At 43.5% G+C, this 18108-nt stretch overlaps 1 long non-coding RNA gene across 1 annotated transcript in view; it reads left to right on the top strand.

The window, feature by feature from the left end:
- The first annotated feature begins 1600 nt into the window (after positions 1-1600).
- The window catches only part of LOC139021439 (uncharacterized), a 177705-nt gene continuing 161197 nt past the window's right edge, over positions 1601-18108 (top strand). The window contains exon 1 of the long non-coding RNA XR_011473510.1: positions 1601-1674. This is a non-coding gene — a long non-coding RNA (uncharacterized lncRNA). The remainder of the gene's footprint in view (positions 1675-18108) is intronic.

Raw genomic sequence — 18108 nt, 5'->3', positions numbered from 1 at the left:
ATTGTGATAGGGATGTTTGACTGCCAGTTTAGGCCCGATCCCACAGGAATTCTTGTGAGATCGGGCCTAAACCAGCAGTCAGACATCCCTTGAGGGGTCCTGGATTGTGAAGGGTGCAGGCCAGGCTGAGGGACACCCCCCTGCCCGCCATGCATGAATTTCATGCACCGGGCCTCTAGTAATATTATTATTATTATTGAGCTCCTACTATATTTCTTGAAGTACTTTGCATATTTATCTCCACTCATCACAAAACATCAGGCTGGTGGAATTATCTTTATTTCACAGGTAAGTCACACCCCACTGAACATGTCCAAGGGTGATCTCCTGAGTCCCCGATTATTCCCCAGCCTGGCCCGTCCAAGCAGGTGGCACTGCCCTCCACCCTGCAGATGCTGGAAGCTGGCTTTCATCCCAGATCCCTTCTCCCCTGGCTGACTCTGGCCTTCAGCCGTGAGCTTGTATTTTTTCTACCTTGTACTTCGTACTTGCACATCTCTCTGTTTTCACTTTTACCAAGCTGGTCCAAATGCAAATGTCTTCCGATTCCCTCTCTTGCCCCTCTCAATGTCTTCTTGCAGCATCAGAGCAGTCTCTACAAACCACAAATCACCAGGGCATGCACCCACGTCAGAGTCTGCAGCAGCTCCCCATTCCAAGGCTCCCTCCCCCATCTGGTCTGGTCTCCTCCACTCGGGGCCCCTGCACAGGCCTCCTGTCTAGTCCTGGAGGCTGTCCCCATGTCTGTCTCCTGCGTTCTAGCCCTGCTCCAGCATGCTGCCTCCTGCTCCTCCTGCACCGGCTCCTCCTCTCCTTTAGTTCTTGTCAGAGGCTTTGTCAGGCTCCCTCTTTATTCTCCTCCAGTGGATTCAGTTGAATGTCCTTCTAGATTAAGGATGGGGCTCAGAAATCCGCATTCAGCAAGCTCCCAGCCCTGTCATTCCAGTGCAGGGATCTGCAGCCCACACTGGGGTGGAAAACGTGGTTTTTGGAAAGTGCCTGTGGACAGGGTCCTCTTTGGGAGAGGCCTGTAGAAATGCCATATGAGATATGAGACCTGCTACGCCCTTGATAATATGCAGCAGATTTTTTACAAATCAAAAAAATGGGGCTGCTCAGCTCGGTCTTCCAGTTATACACCAGCTGTCTTTTAGATGCTTCCAAAAACCCTCATTCTTTGATCCTTAGCAGGTAAAAGGAGCCACCACTGTAGATACGTACAGGTGGTTGAAAAACTAGTTTGAGTAGCAGCTTTGTAGTAGGGATAAGTGTTTGGTCTGCCAGGTGTTGGCTATGGTGGGGGTGCTGTTTGTGAAATGATGTGTTTGTCATGTGGTCTCATTACCCTGAACCTCGGAGACGGTGGACTCCTGTGAGGGGTGCCTGTGCTGAACCCTGCTGCGCAGACTTTCCAGTTTGGTAGCTGCATTTGGGCATTTCTCATTTCCAGCAGACAGATTGGATGTTGCACCAGAAATATGGAGTTGAGAACTACCCTGGTTCTGCCAGAGATTTTGAAAATCTTTAATATCCCCGAGGGACCTGTGCAGTTTTTGGAAAGAGGAAAAAAATATTAAAAAGATTGTCACACAAAAAGTGAAATAAACACTAGGGATGACTTGTTCTTTGCTCATTCCAGTTATTGGACATCCCGGAAAAAGGGGGTTTGCCGCAGTGAGTAGAGTTTTCTGTACATAGTTCTTATTTATAAATGATGCCTTTTCTTCAGATGGTTTTATTTGAACAAATTTTATGTGTATCCAGGCAGGTATCAACAAGCAGCATGTGCAAAAGCTGTGGGCAGGGAAGGTCATGGTGCATTTAGGCATATTGTCCCTTTGGACAATATGTAGAATGGTGAGAGAGGAGATGGGAGAGACTTGAAGGGGTCAGACCTATGCAGGCCTCAGCCAAATCTGTGTGTGTGATTCTAAGAGCATGAGAAAGCCATTGGATTGCTTTTGCAATGGGTTGTGTTCTTAAAAGCTCACGCTGATGTTAAAACTGATTGAAGGGTGAAGAGCAGCAAGACCAGCCAAGAGGCTGCAGGAATAGCCTTGTCAAGAGATCATGGTGGTTTGAAAGGGGTGATGGGAGTGAAGTTGGGACGTATTGAATATATTGGAGAAATATCCAGGAGGTAAAATTGTTGGCGCAGAGGAAGGGGGTGCCAGGATGACGCTAGCAGTTCCTCTCTGACCACAGAGAAGTGTTGTGTTCTGAGCTGGGGAACCTGAAGAGGGTTGGGGATGAAGAAGGTGGCTGGTTCGGTTTTGCACGTGTGAAGTTGAAGCTGCCTATGCCTTGTCCAACTGGAATTGCCAAGAAGGCAGGGAACATGCAGGACTGGCATTCAGAACACAGATCTGCCCTGGAGAGAGACACTCTTGGAATTTCACCATTTGCTAGCACAGATTTTTCTCGATTCCGAGTATCCCTTGCTTAAAGAACGTGACCACTCCAACTGCTATGCAGGATTCTCAAAGTGCCAAACACTTGTTCCACCAGCTTGGACTTTGAATAACGGGCGTCTGGAACCCTTCGAAGTGGAGGCATTTTAGCATTGTTCTTTACCCACTCCTCCTGTGGTCAGTCAGTATGCTAGTCAGGGTCCTACAAGGAGACAGAACCAATAGGACATAGATCCAGATAGAGACACAATAGTCCCCCCTTATCTAATGGATGCCTGAAACTATAGAAAGCAAACTGCAGATAAGGGGGTTCTGCTGTAGATCTAGATGTAGACACACCTGAGGATATTTATTTTAGTAATTGGCTCAGGTGGTTATGAAGGCCAAGAAGTCCCACCACATGCCCTCTGCAATGTGGAGTGCAGGAAAGGTGGTGTAATTCAATCCAATTCTGAAGGCCTGAGAATGGGGGGCCCAGGTGCAAGTCTGGTTTCAGTCTGAAGAGAGAGAGAGAGGAGAGAGAGAGAGAGAGAGAGAGAGAGAATATGAATATGAATTTGCCCTTTCCCTGACTTTTCTGGTGCCCAACCACACTGGGGAGGGCAAAATTCTTTACTCAGTCCACTGATTCAAATGCTAATCTCTTTTGGACACACCCTCAGAGACATACCCAGAAATAAAGTTTTACTGGCATCTGGGCATCCCTTGGCGCAGTCAAGCTAACATATATAATTAACCATCACCCTCAGATACTAGTGTCATAGAGCTGGGGCAGCAGGCAATGGTCACAAGGATGTGGTACCAGGGCTTGTCATTGGCTAGGGAATGGATGGGGAGACACACCTGAAGGTCTTGGCTAAAGCATGATCCATGGCTTCCAAAAACCACTGGAGAGCAGGTGTGCAAGCTGCAGGGAAGGAGATGAACGACACCAGGATGAGCAGGGAAAGGCCCTGGGTCAGGTACTCAGAGGTTGTGGGGAAATCAATAGAAACTAGTCCGTGAAGCCCTGGCCAGGCAGCTCAGTTGGCTAGAGCACTGTCCCAATACACCAAGGATGTGGGTTTAATCCCAGGTCAAGAATCAACCAATGGATGCATAAGTAAGTGGAACAACAAATCTCTTTCTCTTTTTCTCTCTCATACTCTCTCTCTAAACATTAATCAATAACAAATTAAAGAGTAATTAAAAAAGAAACCGAAGAAACCAGCCTGTGCAATGGCCAGGAGGCAGCTCATAAGTAGGTGTTGCTGGGAAGGGTGGCAGGTCCATGCCTCCCAAGCTCTCCCGGGAGGAAAATGCTATAACTGCGGGAACTCTAATAGAACTTCAAAATGACCCGAAATTGCTACAGAAATTGGGAAATGGACCTCATAGTTCTACTCGTTTTGCAACAGCATAAAAAGCATAGTCCTCCACTCTCTTTCAAAATAGACAAGAAAGGGGCCTCTCTCTTCTGCTAACCTCCATTATTCTCCATTCCTCCTGTCTTCAGATTTAACATTTCTGAAAGAATTAGGCAGGAATCATAAGAGACAGTAGAGAAATCGCAGCATTGTGGAGCAAATAAGAAATCAAGGTTGAGGTCAGTGACATGTATGGAGGTGGTGGGCTGGTGTCAATGCTAATCTTATTACATGCCTGATAGAGAAGCAAGATTCTGCTTCCCCTATCCCCTGCCCACTCCCGCCTAAAGAAATTCTTATTTGTTTACCTCGAGAATGTGGGTGCCTTGGTGAGAGAAGGTGAGTGTACTTATCTGTAAAGGGGGAGGGAGGAGACAGGTATTCATATGACTCAGTGCATAGTTCATTTTCTTTTTCTTTTTTTTTTTTTCAGTTATAAAATCCTGAGTCCCAGTTAGAGTCTCAAATTGTTGTTTCCCTGGCTGTGTTGTCTTATGTGAGTCACCTAGTCTTCCTGATCCTCAGTTTACTGAAAATAATCCGTGTTGTACTTTCATTATAGCTTTGAAAAAAAATTCAATAAAATAACACGTGTAAATCCTTTATAAATTAGTTATTGCTGTGACACTCAACATGAATTTGAGGTAGTTTGCAATAAGAGAATTGCATATATAGTAGGACTGTAGACATATGGGTAAACAAAATGTAACAAAGCCATTCAGTGGAATACTAAGAAGGACAACTGCATAGGGTGGGAATCTGAGGCCAAAGAGAATTCTCATCAGCATGGAGCGCTGAACTTCTTGGCAGACGAGACATAAAGGGAAAGTAGCTCAGAAAGAATGCTTAGAATTTCATCAGGAGTCACCAGTGTTTTACCAGAAGTTACTGCCGATAATTCTATTCCCTACTGCTAGCCTAGGGCAAACTCGGAAAACATTTGGTAACTTGAACAAACACAACTAAGACGTGATCCTTGCCTTCAGCCCAGTGGCGAGGAGTTTATTGTACTTGGCCTTAAGTGAGGGGCCCAGTACAATACAGGCGGCCAGTTTCCAAAAGCTACTTGATTAAGAACCCCAGAAATTTGATTGATCTCCATTGTGTGGTCCTTCCAGGACTATTTCCGGGGCACCGATGGTTACAGGCACTGCACCAGTTCTCTGCAGAGGGAAAGGAAGTCTATAAGGACCCAGCATTTCAACTTCTAGAATTTATCACAGGAACACACTCCTTCGTGGACACAGAGATACACACACAAAAAGTTTATGTTGGTGGCGTTTGCATAGAGGAGGGCCAGGCAGCTGTTAACATGAGCAAGGCCGAGCCGTGCGCTGCATCAAGGAAGTGCGCTTCTGTCTTATGTGGCTTAGCAGTAAGCAAGCTCTCAAAGCATGTAAGCAACGATTCTATCTTTCTGGAAAATGATAAAATTTGACATTACAACATTAATAATTTACAGATGTACTTATATACAAATTATTGATGGAATATGCACCAATGACCGTGGTTATCTGTGACAGATTCTGGGGAGGTTTCACTGCCTTTGTCTTTCCATAAGGTTTGAATTTCCTATTGCCTTGTAGTACATGTGTTATCAGAAAGAGCAATAAAGATACTGAGCACTGCGTGGGAACTATGGATAACATGCGGCATAAATTATTGTCCCCACCTTTGTAAAGGTCAAAGTCCAGGAGGGGAGAAAGCCACTGAAGGAATTAAATGGCCACGTGAGCCGTACAGTGATAGTATTGTGTACGTGGGCGTGAGTGCCTGGTAGGTGCCAGCGCTGGGGGTGGGGTGGTCAGAAGGGTGTTGTAGAAACAGTGACCTCAACGTGGTCTGGAAGGACACAGAGTGCCCACGACCAGGCGCTATGACAAGGGCCACCGGCCTGTTGGTCACTGAGGAAGTAGCTCAGTCCCTGGGACAGTCTGAGTCATGAAATGCCACTGGAGGCCAGACGGTCCAGGGAACTGTTTGAAGACAGATGGTCTCGGAGAAGCACAGAGGGTCAACTCAAGTGTTCCACAGGCCAGTCACATGGTTCTGCCTGTTCCCCTACTTGAAGGAACTTGGCATTAAGCCAGAACTTAGTTGGTGAACGAAGGACAAATTCCAGACGATCCTAATTAAATCCAAGCTTCCTGCACCACATCGTTCTTAAATCCTGACTTTATGGTCCAGAGGCAAGACACAAGTGTCATCAGGGTGAATTTATCTAGGGATGACATCACCAAGATACTTGGATTGATAGCAGGGTTAAGGGCAGAGCCTCAAGGTTCTTGCTGACAGAAGGAACTTGATGTTTTCTCAAGGTCCTCACGTGCATTTATCCGTGAAGGGCTCCAGGGAACACATCAGTGACCTCAGTCCTTAGAATTGGTCTCCTTGGTGCCGGTGTCCCTGAAGGCTTCTCCTTAGGCTTGGTGATGCGGTCAGGAAGTACCGGTCAGGGTGGAACGAGTCCAGTGTGAGCAGTCTCTCTCCAACTCTGCTCTTGTGTTAGGGAGCCAGAGAGGGCAAGGAACAGAGAAATGGGCAAATGATGGGAACGATGGCAGGACTGTGGATTTCTTCGTGAATCAGGTATAAAACTGTGGGCTGGAGGTGTCCAGGCCCCGAGGTAAGCCGCAGGGGACCTGGAAGACCAAGTGACTCTGTATCAGATCCTTGCCCCTCTCTGCTCACAGACCAGAACATTAAACCAGGCAGATGATCTCTACCAAGGTTATCCTCAGATTCATGGTTGTGAGAGTCCCTTGCGACTGCCAGGTGAAGTTTATCTTTAGCTGACAGTGTTCAGGTCTGGCTGCACAGGCAGCACCCTATCCCTTACACACAGCCTGGGGGCAGGGGGCAGCTGTCCAGCCTTCCCACAGGGCTGCCAGCAGCCACTACCAGGATGGACTGTGGTGGCCACTATATGCACTATATCAGCAGGGATGATCACAGAATAGTTTCTGGTTGGGCTACCAGCAATCAGGGCCTAGACCTTTGCAAAAACTTCTCTTTCACCCTGTACAAGAAACTCAAACGCCATTTTATTGTTCTTGCCCTTAGAGAAGAAAGGAGAGGGAGACAGATAGCAGCATCAATGATAAGAGAGAATCATTAATTGGCTGTTTCCTGCATGGCCCTACTGGGAATTGAGCTTGTAAGCAGGGCATGTGCCCTGACTGGGAATCAAACCATGACCTCCTGGTTCATAGGTCAACACTCAACCACTGAGCCACATGAGCTGGGCTGTTCTTGCCCTTCTTGATCTTTTAGCCAGTTTCTTCCCTGACACTGTCATCATTTCTGCTGTTCTGACACCTCTGTGTCTTTTGTTCCCTCTTCCTCGAATGCCCGTGCCTCCATCCTGGCCTGGTTCACCAGATTCGTCTTGACTATGTGGTCCCTAGTTGGCTCCCATTTTCCTCTTGCCACTCATTCTCATCCTAGGTCTTAATCCAAAACCCTTGTTGGATCATACGCATTGCCTGGCACATAGCAGGGTTTTAGTATTTATTTATTCATTCATTTATTTATTTAAAGGAAATAGGGAAGGTGGTGAATCATTTATTGTGATAAATAAAGTAATAGGAGCCAGAGGGACTGCACAGCCTGTTCAGCGTCCACTGCATCTAGCACACACTGATCAAAGGAGAGAGTTCTTCACGTGGTAAGAGCATCACACGTGAGACCATCACAGACGTGTGGCCGCAGGAGATTCTGAACGTTCTCCAGCATTTACCTGAGGCACGGACCAGTGCTCCTTTGCTTGCCTGTTCCTTCATTCCCTTGTTCATTCAATATTGACCTAGATGTGCCGGGCGCCGCTCTAGATGCGAGGAATATCGCTAGTGAACAAAACTGGAAACCATCCGTCTTCATGGACTTGCTCTGTAGTGGGGGCAGCTGATAATGAATGAAGAAATCTGCTGGGATGGGGTGGGTGGGACCTGCTTTCCCTGGAATGATCAGGGCAACGTTCTCTGAGAACATTTGCATAGAGACCTGGATGAAGGGAGGTCAGCCACTGGACTCCTGGGGAAGAAGGTGCTGCAGGGAGAAGGAAGAGCAGTGAGAAAGCCCGGGGAGCGGGGCAGCCTTGGTCGCAACAACCACTATAGGTTTCTTAGTGACTCGATGACCACAGTATTTTCATTTTGTTTGCTATCCCTTTGCATTATAGCTCTCACAAGATAAACCAAGTAATGTTGTAGGTCTGCCTCATTATATACGGTGGGCTTATTCCTGGAAACGTGAGTGTATCTATGTGAATTTAATTTTCGTAATTGAATTCCATTTTATAGGCACACGATGAGCTTGTCTAAGGGACTGCATGGCTAATCCTTTTTAATAGAGCCTCAGAGAACCCCTCAGGTTCTTCTCATTTTAAAATACCAAGATTTTATGTCCCCACAGAGGCTGAACTTGCACCTATTATCATGAAGGTGGAGAAAACACAACACTAAGTCCTTATAAATGGCAGCCAGCAGTTAGGCAGGCAGATACAATTTCACTGGAAGAGATTAAAATTTCCCCCCCTCAAATATGTGCTCTGTTATGCAAAGATGACAGTTTTTTGGCATAAAGAAAATAGAAACTAGACGCCAGAAGACTAGGAAAAAACGAGAGTATAAAGTAGCTGTTTCTGAAATCTCTAGTTAAAAGAACAAGCCATTCTAGCTGGGTGGCTTGGTTGGTTGGAGCGTTTTCTTGTGCAGCAAAAGGTTGTGGGTTTGATTCCTGGTCAGGGTACATACCTAGGTTGTGGGTTTGATTCCCAGTCTGGGTGCATACAAGAAGCAACTGATCTCTCTCTCTCTCTCTCTCTCTCTCTCTCTCTCTCTCTCCAATAAACATCCTGAGTGAGGAAATAAATAAATAAGCCAACGCTTTTTTCTCATAAGGGAAGTAACTTTTTGCCTTTTGAATGTGAGTTTGTGTGGGCTGTATTGTGATAGGAGCAGGTAAGGATGGGCCAGTTCCAAATCTTCTTTCCACTATCATCTTGGTTATTGTAAACAAATGAGCAAACTAAATGAGGTATAAAATGAGTCGTGTGTGTGTGTGTGTGTGTGTGTGTTTAACATATGAATATTTTACATGTCTCCATGTTGAGGTCTGGCTTTGGCATGATGAATACACTTAAGAGTGCAGGGATACCTGGCTGGCATGGTTCATTGGTTGAGTGTCAACCTATGAACTAGGAGGTCACAGTTCGCATGTCTGGATTGTGGGTTTGATCCCCAGTGTGGGATGTGCAGGAGGCAGCTGATCAATGATTCTCTCTCATCATTGATGTTTCTCTCTCTCTCTCTCTCTCTCTCTCTCTCCCTTTTCCTTACTCTCTGAAATCAATAAAAATATATTTAAGAAAAGAGTGCAGGGATGATGTTGGGCAATATAGCTCATACTTGAGATAATTTTGATGATAGATTGTTTGCTTGGGTGCCAACTAGTATGTAGCTTGACAACCTCATATACCTTTTATTTATTTTTTTTTTTCATTGAATTTATTGGGGTGACATTGGTCCATAAAACCACACAAGTTCAAGTGTACAACTCAACAGAACATCTGCACACTTTGGGCATTGTGTGCCACTGCCCAAAGCAAAGTCCCCTTCTGTCCCCATCCAGCCCCTCCCCACCCACCTCCACCTGCCCCCACTGCCTTTTCCCCCGGCCATCACCACACTGTTGTCTGTGTCTTATATCTATATCTATCTATCTATCTATCTATCTATCTATCTATCTATTTATATATATTTTATATATATATTTATATATATCTATGTGTACATATATATTTTTTTTTCTTAATCCCTTCACCTCTGTCATTCAGCACCCTAACCCATCTCCCCTTTGACAACTATCAGTCTGTTCCATGTATCCATGCTTCTGTTTCTATTTTGCTGGTCAGTTTATTTTGTTTTGTTCATTAGATTCCACATATAAGTGAGATCATATGGTATTTGTCTTTCTCTGACTGGTTTATTTCACTTAGCATAATAATCTCAATAATCTCCAGGTCCACCCATGCTGTTGCAAAAGGTAAGATTTCCTTCTTCTTTTCTTACAGCCCAGTAGTATTCCATTGTGTAAATCTACCACAGCTTTTTTATCCACTCATCTGCTGATGAACACATTGGTTATTTCCAGATCTTGTTTATTATAAATATCACTGCAATGAACTTAGGGGTGCATATTCTTTCAAATTAGTGTTTTGGATTTCTTCAGATAAATGCCCAGAAGTAGAATTGCAGGGTCACAAGGCAGTTCCATTTTCAATTATTGAGGAAACTCCATACTGTTCTCCACTATGGCTGTACCAGTCTGCATCCCCATCATGTACCTTTTAAATGATTCAAAATGATTTATTAGATACTAAAGCAAAAGAGGGGAAATAAAGAAAAGCAGGAGCATCTATGTATTATTATTTAAGAACAGAGTTACTCTGTGGTGTGAACAGGGAGCCAATCCTCAAAAAAGCCTGTTCAGAAGGTTCATCCTCCAGCCATTCCAGGATCTCTGCAGGCCGTGGTGACCAGCCTGGCTCACTGGTGCAGCCTGGCTCCGTTTGCAGCCCACTTTGCTCAGTTGTGGATGCGAGGCAAGGCTCCTTTCTGTTGGCCTCCTCTCTTTACCATGGGTGAGTCTGCAGGAATGAATGCTACTTCTGAAGCCAGTTTCCTATACTGTGTAGTTTCCCAGCTCTTTACAAAGGGAGCAGTTTCATATGATTTTGTTGAGGCTTCTAGACCTGGGGATGTTTAGTCAGTTCCACACTTGGACACTGAAAGTGAACCGGGGATCACAATGCTGCGGGTAACTCCCACCAGCAGAGCCATTCGTTTGGCATCTATGTCATTACCCTCACTGCGGTCCTGTAGGTACCATCTTCACCTCCACTCAGTCTGATAAGGAAAGAAATGAATGTCTGCTGCCTGGAATTGCCTATGGGTGAAGTTCTTGGCCTCACCCTCCTTCTAAAACACCTTCTGAGATCGCTCCTTCCTTTGAGGTGACCCAGCTCTTATCTGACCCACTCATCTGTTGCTCTTCGAATCCAAATTCCAGGTAGGATTTGTCCATGTTTGTGAGACCTGCAACTAGATGGTGAATTCTTTAGAACGGCCATTCACTCATTCACCCAATGAATAGATACTCTATTGCTGCTCCGGGGCCAAGGACTGTCCCCGGCTTGGCTGTGAGGAGCTCACATGGTCATAGAAGTGCCTGCTACCAATCCAGTGTCCATTTCCCTCTGGCAGTTCCATAGATGGACATTGTACCTCCAACAGTACCCGAGTCATTGCTAATGTGTTAGTGCTGGCAGGAATAGAGAGGCTTTTTGGTCCAGTGAGCTTGCAATGAATGTTGATGATGGAGGTGAAATAAATGTCAAGGATCATAATTTACTTTTATCAATATCCTCTCATATCCTCCAGGTGTCTGTCTCTCTCTTTCTCTCTCTCCCCCTCTTCCCCTCTCTCCGTCTCTCCCTCTCTCCCTCTCTCCTCTTTCTTTTCCCACCTCCCCCCAGTTTGGTAAAAGAGAGCGCCCTCATACTTTCAACTCTGACATAGAGCTTTTATGTCAAGGTTATTTTAAAAGCAAATTAAACAGAACACAACCAAGGCTTTAAAAATACTTTCTCCTCAATAGTTTATTGTTGAAGTAAATATTTTGTGAGAGATTAAAAGCAAAATCATCGAGTGGACCTCATTGCATGTTCTTGACCTAGTCTTGGAAGAGTGCATGTAAACCAAAATTTTGTAGCTCAAATTCTATTTTAAGTTCACCCTGAAGAGTTGTTATTTAAAGAAACCCTGTAAAAAGAATAATCAGAACCCCCCTGAATTTAGAGTTGGCGAGGGTAGCAGATTTTTTGTTTTTAAGGAGGGTGGGAACATGACTCTTACCATAAGACGTTCGGGTTTTGTCCCCAGACTGGTAGGGCCTGGGAAACATGATTTTATGCTTAGGGAACTTCGGGATTAATGAGAGAAGAGAAAGTGGATTAAAAACTCTGTAGAGAATGGACAATGGCTTCATTTTTCTCCATGGTGGGTGGGGGAAGATTGATCCCCCTCTCCGACTCCGAGAAGGCATTTGGGGAAATGACCTTAGTTCCTTCTGAAAGGAGAGTGGAGGCATGTCCCGCCATAACTTTGCCCAATCACTGGACATCATTTCTCAGGAGCCCAAGGATGCAACATTACAGGGGAAGGGGGAATTTCCACTCCTGCATGGAAAAGTTTCGAAGGAAGTGTTCGTGATATTTCGTTTGGATGAGTGGCAAGACCATTTGTTTGAACATCTGCATTGGCCACAGGAATCTCATGCTTTGCATGTATTTGGCCATTTCGTGGGTTGTTATCTTGAGAAGAAACACAGGAAAGTTTGGTTCCAACCCAAAATTCTACAAGGAAATGGAAATTTCACAGCTCCTTTCTGACATAAAAGGTCATCATGTTGTTTATCTGCAAAGCCAAGGGAAATTGGCTGTTGAGTATATTGCATTTGGAAACACTGGCCTGAATTCAAAGGAGCTTGATGCTCTCTGCCCTCTCTGCTCTGTTTTTATTTAAAGATGTTACACTCATGATTCAGTGGGTGAAGGCTTGAAATATAGCTCCTTCTGTTTCAGAAGATGCAGGCCTCAGTCCACAGGAGAAACCCAAAGTCAAGGATGCCCTAGAACTAAGACTGTGGACACTGAGAACAGAGCTGCTATAAAGCTCCTGTTTTCTGGGTTACAGGATATACTTGTGCTCTCTTGTACTTGAGGAAATCACTCAAAACCTTTGGCAAGATGGGGATCTCAGACGCATCCTGAAGATTCCAGCAAGGCCTCAGAATAGTTACCCTTTAAGCATGGTATACATGTACCACAGCTTTTTTATCCACTCATTTACTGATGGGCACTTGGGCTGTTTCCAGATCTTAGCTATTGTAAATTGTGCTGCTATGAACATAGGGGTGCATACATTCTTTCTGGTTGGTGCTTTGGGTTTCATAGGATATATTCCTAGAAGTGGGATCACTGGGTCAAATGGCAGATCTATATTTAATTTTTTGAGGAAACTCCATACTGCTTTCCATAATGGTTGCACCAGTCTGCATTCCCAACAGCAGTGTACTAGGGTTCCCTTTTCTCCACATCCTCACCAGTCATTTGTTGATTTGTTGATGGTAGCCATTCTGACAGGTGTGAGATGGTACCTCATTGTCGTTTTGATTTGCAACTCTCAGATGATTAGTGACTTTGACATTGTTTCGTTTTCTCTTGGTCATCTGAACATCCTTTTTGGAGGAGTGTCTATTTAGGTCCTTTGCCTATTTTTTAATTGGATTGTTTGTCTTCCTTTTGTTAAGTTGTATGAGTTCCTTATATATTTTGGATATTAACCCTTTATCAGATGTATCCTTGCCAAATATGTTCTTCCATACAGTGGGCTCTCTTCATTTTGTTGATGGTTTCTTTTGCTGTGCAGAAGCTTTTTATTTTGGTGGAGTTCCATTTGTTTATTTTCTCCTTAGTTTCCTTTGTTTTAGGAGATGAATCTGTAAACATATTGCTATAAGAGATGTTTGAGATTTTGCTGCCTATGGTTTCTTCTAGGATTTTTATGGTTTCATGACTTACATTTAAGTCTTTTATCCATTTTGAGTTTATTATTGTGTGGTGTAAGTTGGTGGTCTAGTTTCAGCAATTTCATTTTCAGTCGCTATAACTAAAAGTGGCATCAGTTGCTCTCTGCAAGTAAGAGTGCAAATAATTTTTGACAGTATTTAATTTTGAGAAGGGTCTTTCTGCTAATGCAACTATTACTGGAGTTGTTAAGTGTACTAGTATTGATGATAGCCAGCCTATCTTTTTGGCTGTAATAGCATTAGGGTAAATTTCTAAAAAAATATTTTGAAATATAGACTTCAGTATGTCTAAAGCTGATGATTCTCACCTAATGATTTTTCTAAAATGATTTAAGCCTCTGTACAAATCAGTTTTGTGTAGGTTTGAATTTAATTTTAAATGTAAATTTGTATAATGGCATTTTAATGTTTTCCCTGACATTTCCTGTAACTTGTAGATAGCTTGCAAGCAGCTAAAATGTCTCTATGATTTGCATATAAGTTAAAATGCTTCTCTATGTAGTCTATTGTGTTTCTTCATACAAGGAAAAACTAATTTAACAAATGTCTTTTCTGCTAATAATTAGTTCACTTAAAGTTTCTTACCAAAATGGTGTTCTTTTCTGTTGAAAGTCACAGGTTTGAAATTCAAGTTCTATTTTTAATCCTGTGGATATTTGCTTTCCAAGGTTTTAAAGCTGGAGATTCTACAGTGAGGAATCCCAGTAATTCCTGGATATGCTCGATTGCAGTGTTCATGCATACATTTTTATTTCGTAATAATTTCTTGACAAAGAAATTACAAAGTGGACTGCCTGATGATGAGTCGGTAGTTCTTGTCCTGGCACCAAGGACAAAGATTACATGTTTATGCATATGTAACAGGGATGGGCTTGGGCAAGCTGACCTCCCACTGCTGTGGCCATTGCTGCTGCCCATCTGCCGGAGGATCACCGGCTCAGGTCCCGGCCCTAGATGCCCCTTAGGGCCCTGTGACATCTTGGACTGCTCCTGGCTTGCCATCCCTGAAGGCCTGAGCCTGCATGTGTTATTGGTGCCTGGTACATCCTCTTTGCTCACATGCATGCTCAATGTCTCATCAGATGTCACTTACAAAACTCACAAAGATAAAATTATTAAGAACTTCATGATAGTAACCACAGAACATGAAACCAAGTATGGGCTCCTCTGGGAGAGAGTCCCTCTGTGACCACATGGGTCATATACACATGAAGCTGGTCCTGGCTTGACATACAGAATATGGCTAATAGAAGGAATGCAGGCTCCTTATCACCTGCAGACTCGCTTCATTTCTGTTTGCCAAACATCATTGCCAAGAAGTTTACCCTCATGTCTAACCCTGGCCACAAGGAACCATTTTTCTTATTCTTTATTTAAAAATCATACCATTCATGTTTATCAAAGCCTCACATTGGTCTGCCTAGAGAGCACAGGCTCTCCTGAGCATGGGCCCCCTTCTGTCCTGACATCTGGAGACACTGATTCCTTATATTCCTGTCTTGTAGACCATGAGATTTCAAAATTAGAAAGGGCTCTGTAGTTCACCTAATCCAGAGGATCACCGATCTGGCTCATTATCAGAATTCCTGCAGGCTTGTAAACATGTTACATTCCCTGTTCCTGTCTCTAGAGACTCGGATTCTGGACATTGAGGGTGGGGCCCAGGCATCTGCATGTTAGCAAGCCTTAGCTGGGGTTCTGATGAACAGCCTAATTTGGGAATGTCTGATGATTTTCCTGATTAGGAATTTGTTCAGGGCTCCACTGTTTTATTTTCTTCTCCGACTCTGGAGCTCATCTCACTGTTCCTGTAATTTGTCTTGCTTTACCTGATTCAGCAGTCCAAGCCCCATCTGTTGTATTCTCCCCTCTTCGGCCACATGGTTATAAATGGAAGAGGCCACTCTCTCTCTGGACACTGCTGTTATGTTCAATCCCTTCTGTAGCTCTGTGAAGTGACTTTTCAACCAATGCAGCAAGGAGGGACTGGGTTGCTAGGTCCTTGTTGAACTGGCACCATCAGATGGAACCGGTTGTGTGTGTGTGTGTGTGTGTGTGTGTGTGTGTGTGTCTGATATTGTGTGTGCTCGTCTGTACATGTGTGAGTGTATTTATGAGTGGCCAGCAGTGATAATGGTGGAGGAGGTGTATCAGGGTGAACTCTAAATGCGAGGGCACTAACTGGAAATACCAAACCCAACAGGGATTTGATCAAGGCCTGCAATTCATGAATGGTTCAGAAAGGTCAATATGCATTAGTTCATGTAATTCATGAATATACCTTTGAAGCATAAAAAGGGTAATTTTAACTACTTATACCATTTAAGATAGACTCTGTTTTGTTGCAATAATAAACAACTGCCCGAATCTTAGTGCCTGTAGCAACTAACATCTCATGTCCATTGCATATCTTCTGGGAACCTGGCCCCATGTCTCCTCTTTCTGAGACTGGGACTGTGTGGGGGAAGCAGAGGGAAAGATAACTTTGGAACATCATGCATAGCCATACAATGTTCTGGCCTGGAAATGACACATCCTTTATACTTATAACTCATTGGCTAGAACTTGTCACGTGGGTCATAGAAAAGAGACAATGAGATCAAACATGAGCACTGTGAAGCACTCTGCAGAGTCAGTTGCTTTTTTAAGGTATTTTAAAGAAGGTACAGCATTATCCAATTGCTAGTAAGCACACAACCTAAGGAGTGAAGAGTCCAGAAATAGGTTCTCTTAGAAGGACCAGATATATTCATGACTCATAGATTTCCACCACTGGGGGCTGAAAGGTGCTCCTCAGCTGGAGGAAACTCTTTGGGAGGATCTGGCTGAGATGAAAGTTTTTTCATCTTGTTCTCTCTCATTGTACCAGAGACCCAGGCGATAAGCTGGGCTTTCTTCCTGATTTATTTCCTGAGTGTTTTCTAATCCCTTTTTTTTCTCCCTCTGCCTCCATGTAGATCTTGGTGTTGAGGAGAGAGATTGGTGGGTCCAATTATATGTCTTTGAGCCTAGAGGTGGCTGAATGGGCATTGTTTTTCTTTTTCTTCCATATTTTTATGTTGTTTGAGACCTTTAATCACTTACCCCATAGCCAACTTGCCTCCTCATCTCAGTATTTTGTTTCCCATTATGCACATTCTTTTTTTTTATGATTACTCCAATGTTATCAACTATGCTTTTCTTTTTTGTTGTTGTTAAAGTTTTAAATTAAATTTATTGGGGTGACATTGGTTAATAAGATATAGATTTCAAGTGTACATTTCTATGATATGTGATCTATATATTGCATTGTGTGCCCATCACCCAAAGTCAAATCATCTTCTGCTACCACATATTTGACCCCCTTTACCCTTTACTCCCTCCTCCCTGCTCTTCTTGGGCAATGAGTTTTTTGTTTGTTTTTCTTGTTTGTTCATTTGTCGCTTTCAGTTTTATACCCACATATGAGGGAAAACATATGGTTCTTAACTTTTTCTGTCTGATTTATTTCCCTTAGCACGATGTTCTCAAGGTCCATCCATATTGTTGCAAAGGGCAGTATTTCATCTTTTCTCCCACCATTATGTGCTTCCTTTGGACAAAAAGTTCAAATTAAACGGGAGGCCCTCATTTTATCAGGAACTTGGGACTCACGGAGAACCTTGAAGTTATTACCAATGGATGAGAAACTGTGGATCCTAACATAGGCTTAGGACAGCCAAGTATGATCAAAATGTTTTATGCCTGAGTTTTGGAAGCTGTGAAAAGTAAAGGACATAAAACAACGACAAAACTGTGGGCATCTTAGAACTTGAAGATATTTAACTTTTAGGAAAAAAAGTTGATCTTTCATTGACATATGTCTTAAGAATGGGTAGCATTGTTATGAGTTCTTGCATTGGAGTCAGAGAGATACATGGATTCAAAGTCCAGTTGTATTAGTCAGGGTTCTCCAGAGAAACAGAACCCATAGACTATCTATCTATCTATCTATCTATCTATCTATCTATCATCTATCTATCTATCATCTATATCTATAATCTATCTATCTATCTATCCATTATCATCATCTATCATCTATCATCTTCTATCAATCTTGAGACATCTTGGCCTTCATATTAGAAGGAGTTGACTCACAATATTATGGGGGCTGAAAAGTCTCAGGGTCTGCAGTTGGCAACCTGGAGACCCAGGAAAGTTGATGGTATAAATTCTAGTCCAAGAGCCAACAGGCTCAAGACTCATGAAGAACCAATGTTTTATTCTGAGTCCAAAGGCCAGAAAAAACCAATGTTCCAGCTCAAGCAACAATGTAGATGAATCTACAAATTCTCTCTTACTCAGCCTTTTTGTACTATTCAGCTCTTTAATTGATAGAATGAGGCTCATGCATGTTAGGGGAGGGCTATCTGCTTCACTCTGATTTATATGTTAATCTCATCCAGAAACACCCAGAATAATGTCTCACCAATTATCAGGGCACCCTGTGTGGCTCAGTCAAATTCATACATGAAACTTATGATCACACCAGCTCTACTACTTAGGAGCTGTGTGAACTTGAGTAAGTTACCTGACATCTGTAAAGTGGGATCATTAAAGGGCTTACTCATAGGGTTGTCTTTGTGTTTGATATATAGTTTGACTATATATCAAACTCCTAG

The sequence above is a fragment of the Myotis yumanensis genome, unplaced genomic scaffold (assembly GCF_028538775.1).
Source record: "Myotis yumanensis isolate MYYU_CA2020_CCGP unplaced genomic scaffold, mMyoYum1.0.hap1 SCAF_13, whole genome shotgun sequence".
In the NCBI taxonomy this organism is placed as follows: Eukaryota; Metazoa; Chordata; class Mammalia; order Chiroptera; family Vespertilionidae; genus Myotis; species Myotis yumanensis.
The sequence above is the reverse complement of the archived record's forward strand: the minus strand, read 5'-3'. Positions and strand labels throughout refer to the sequence as shown.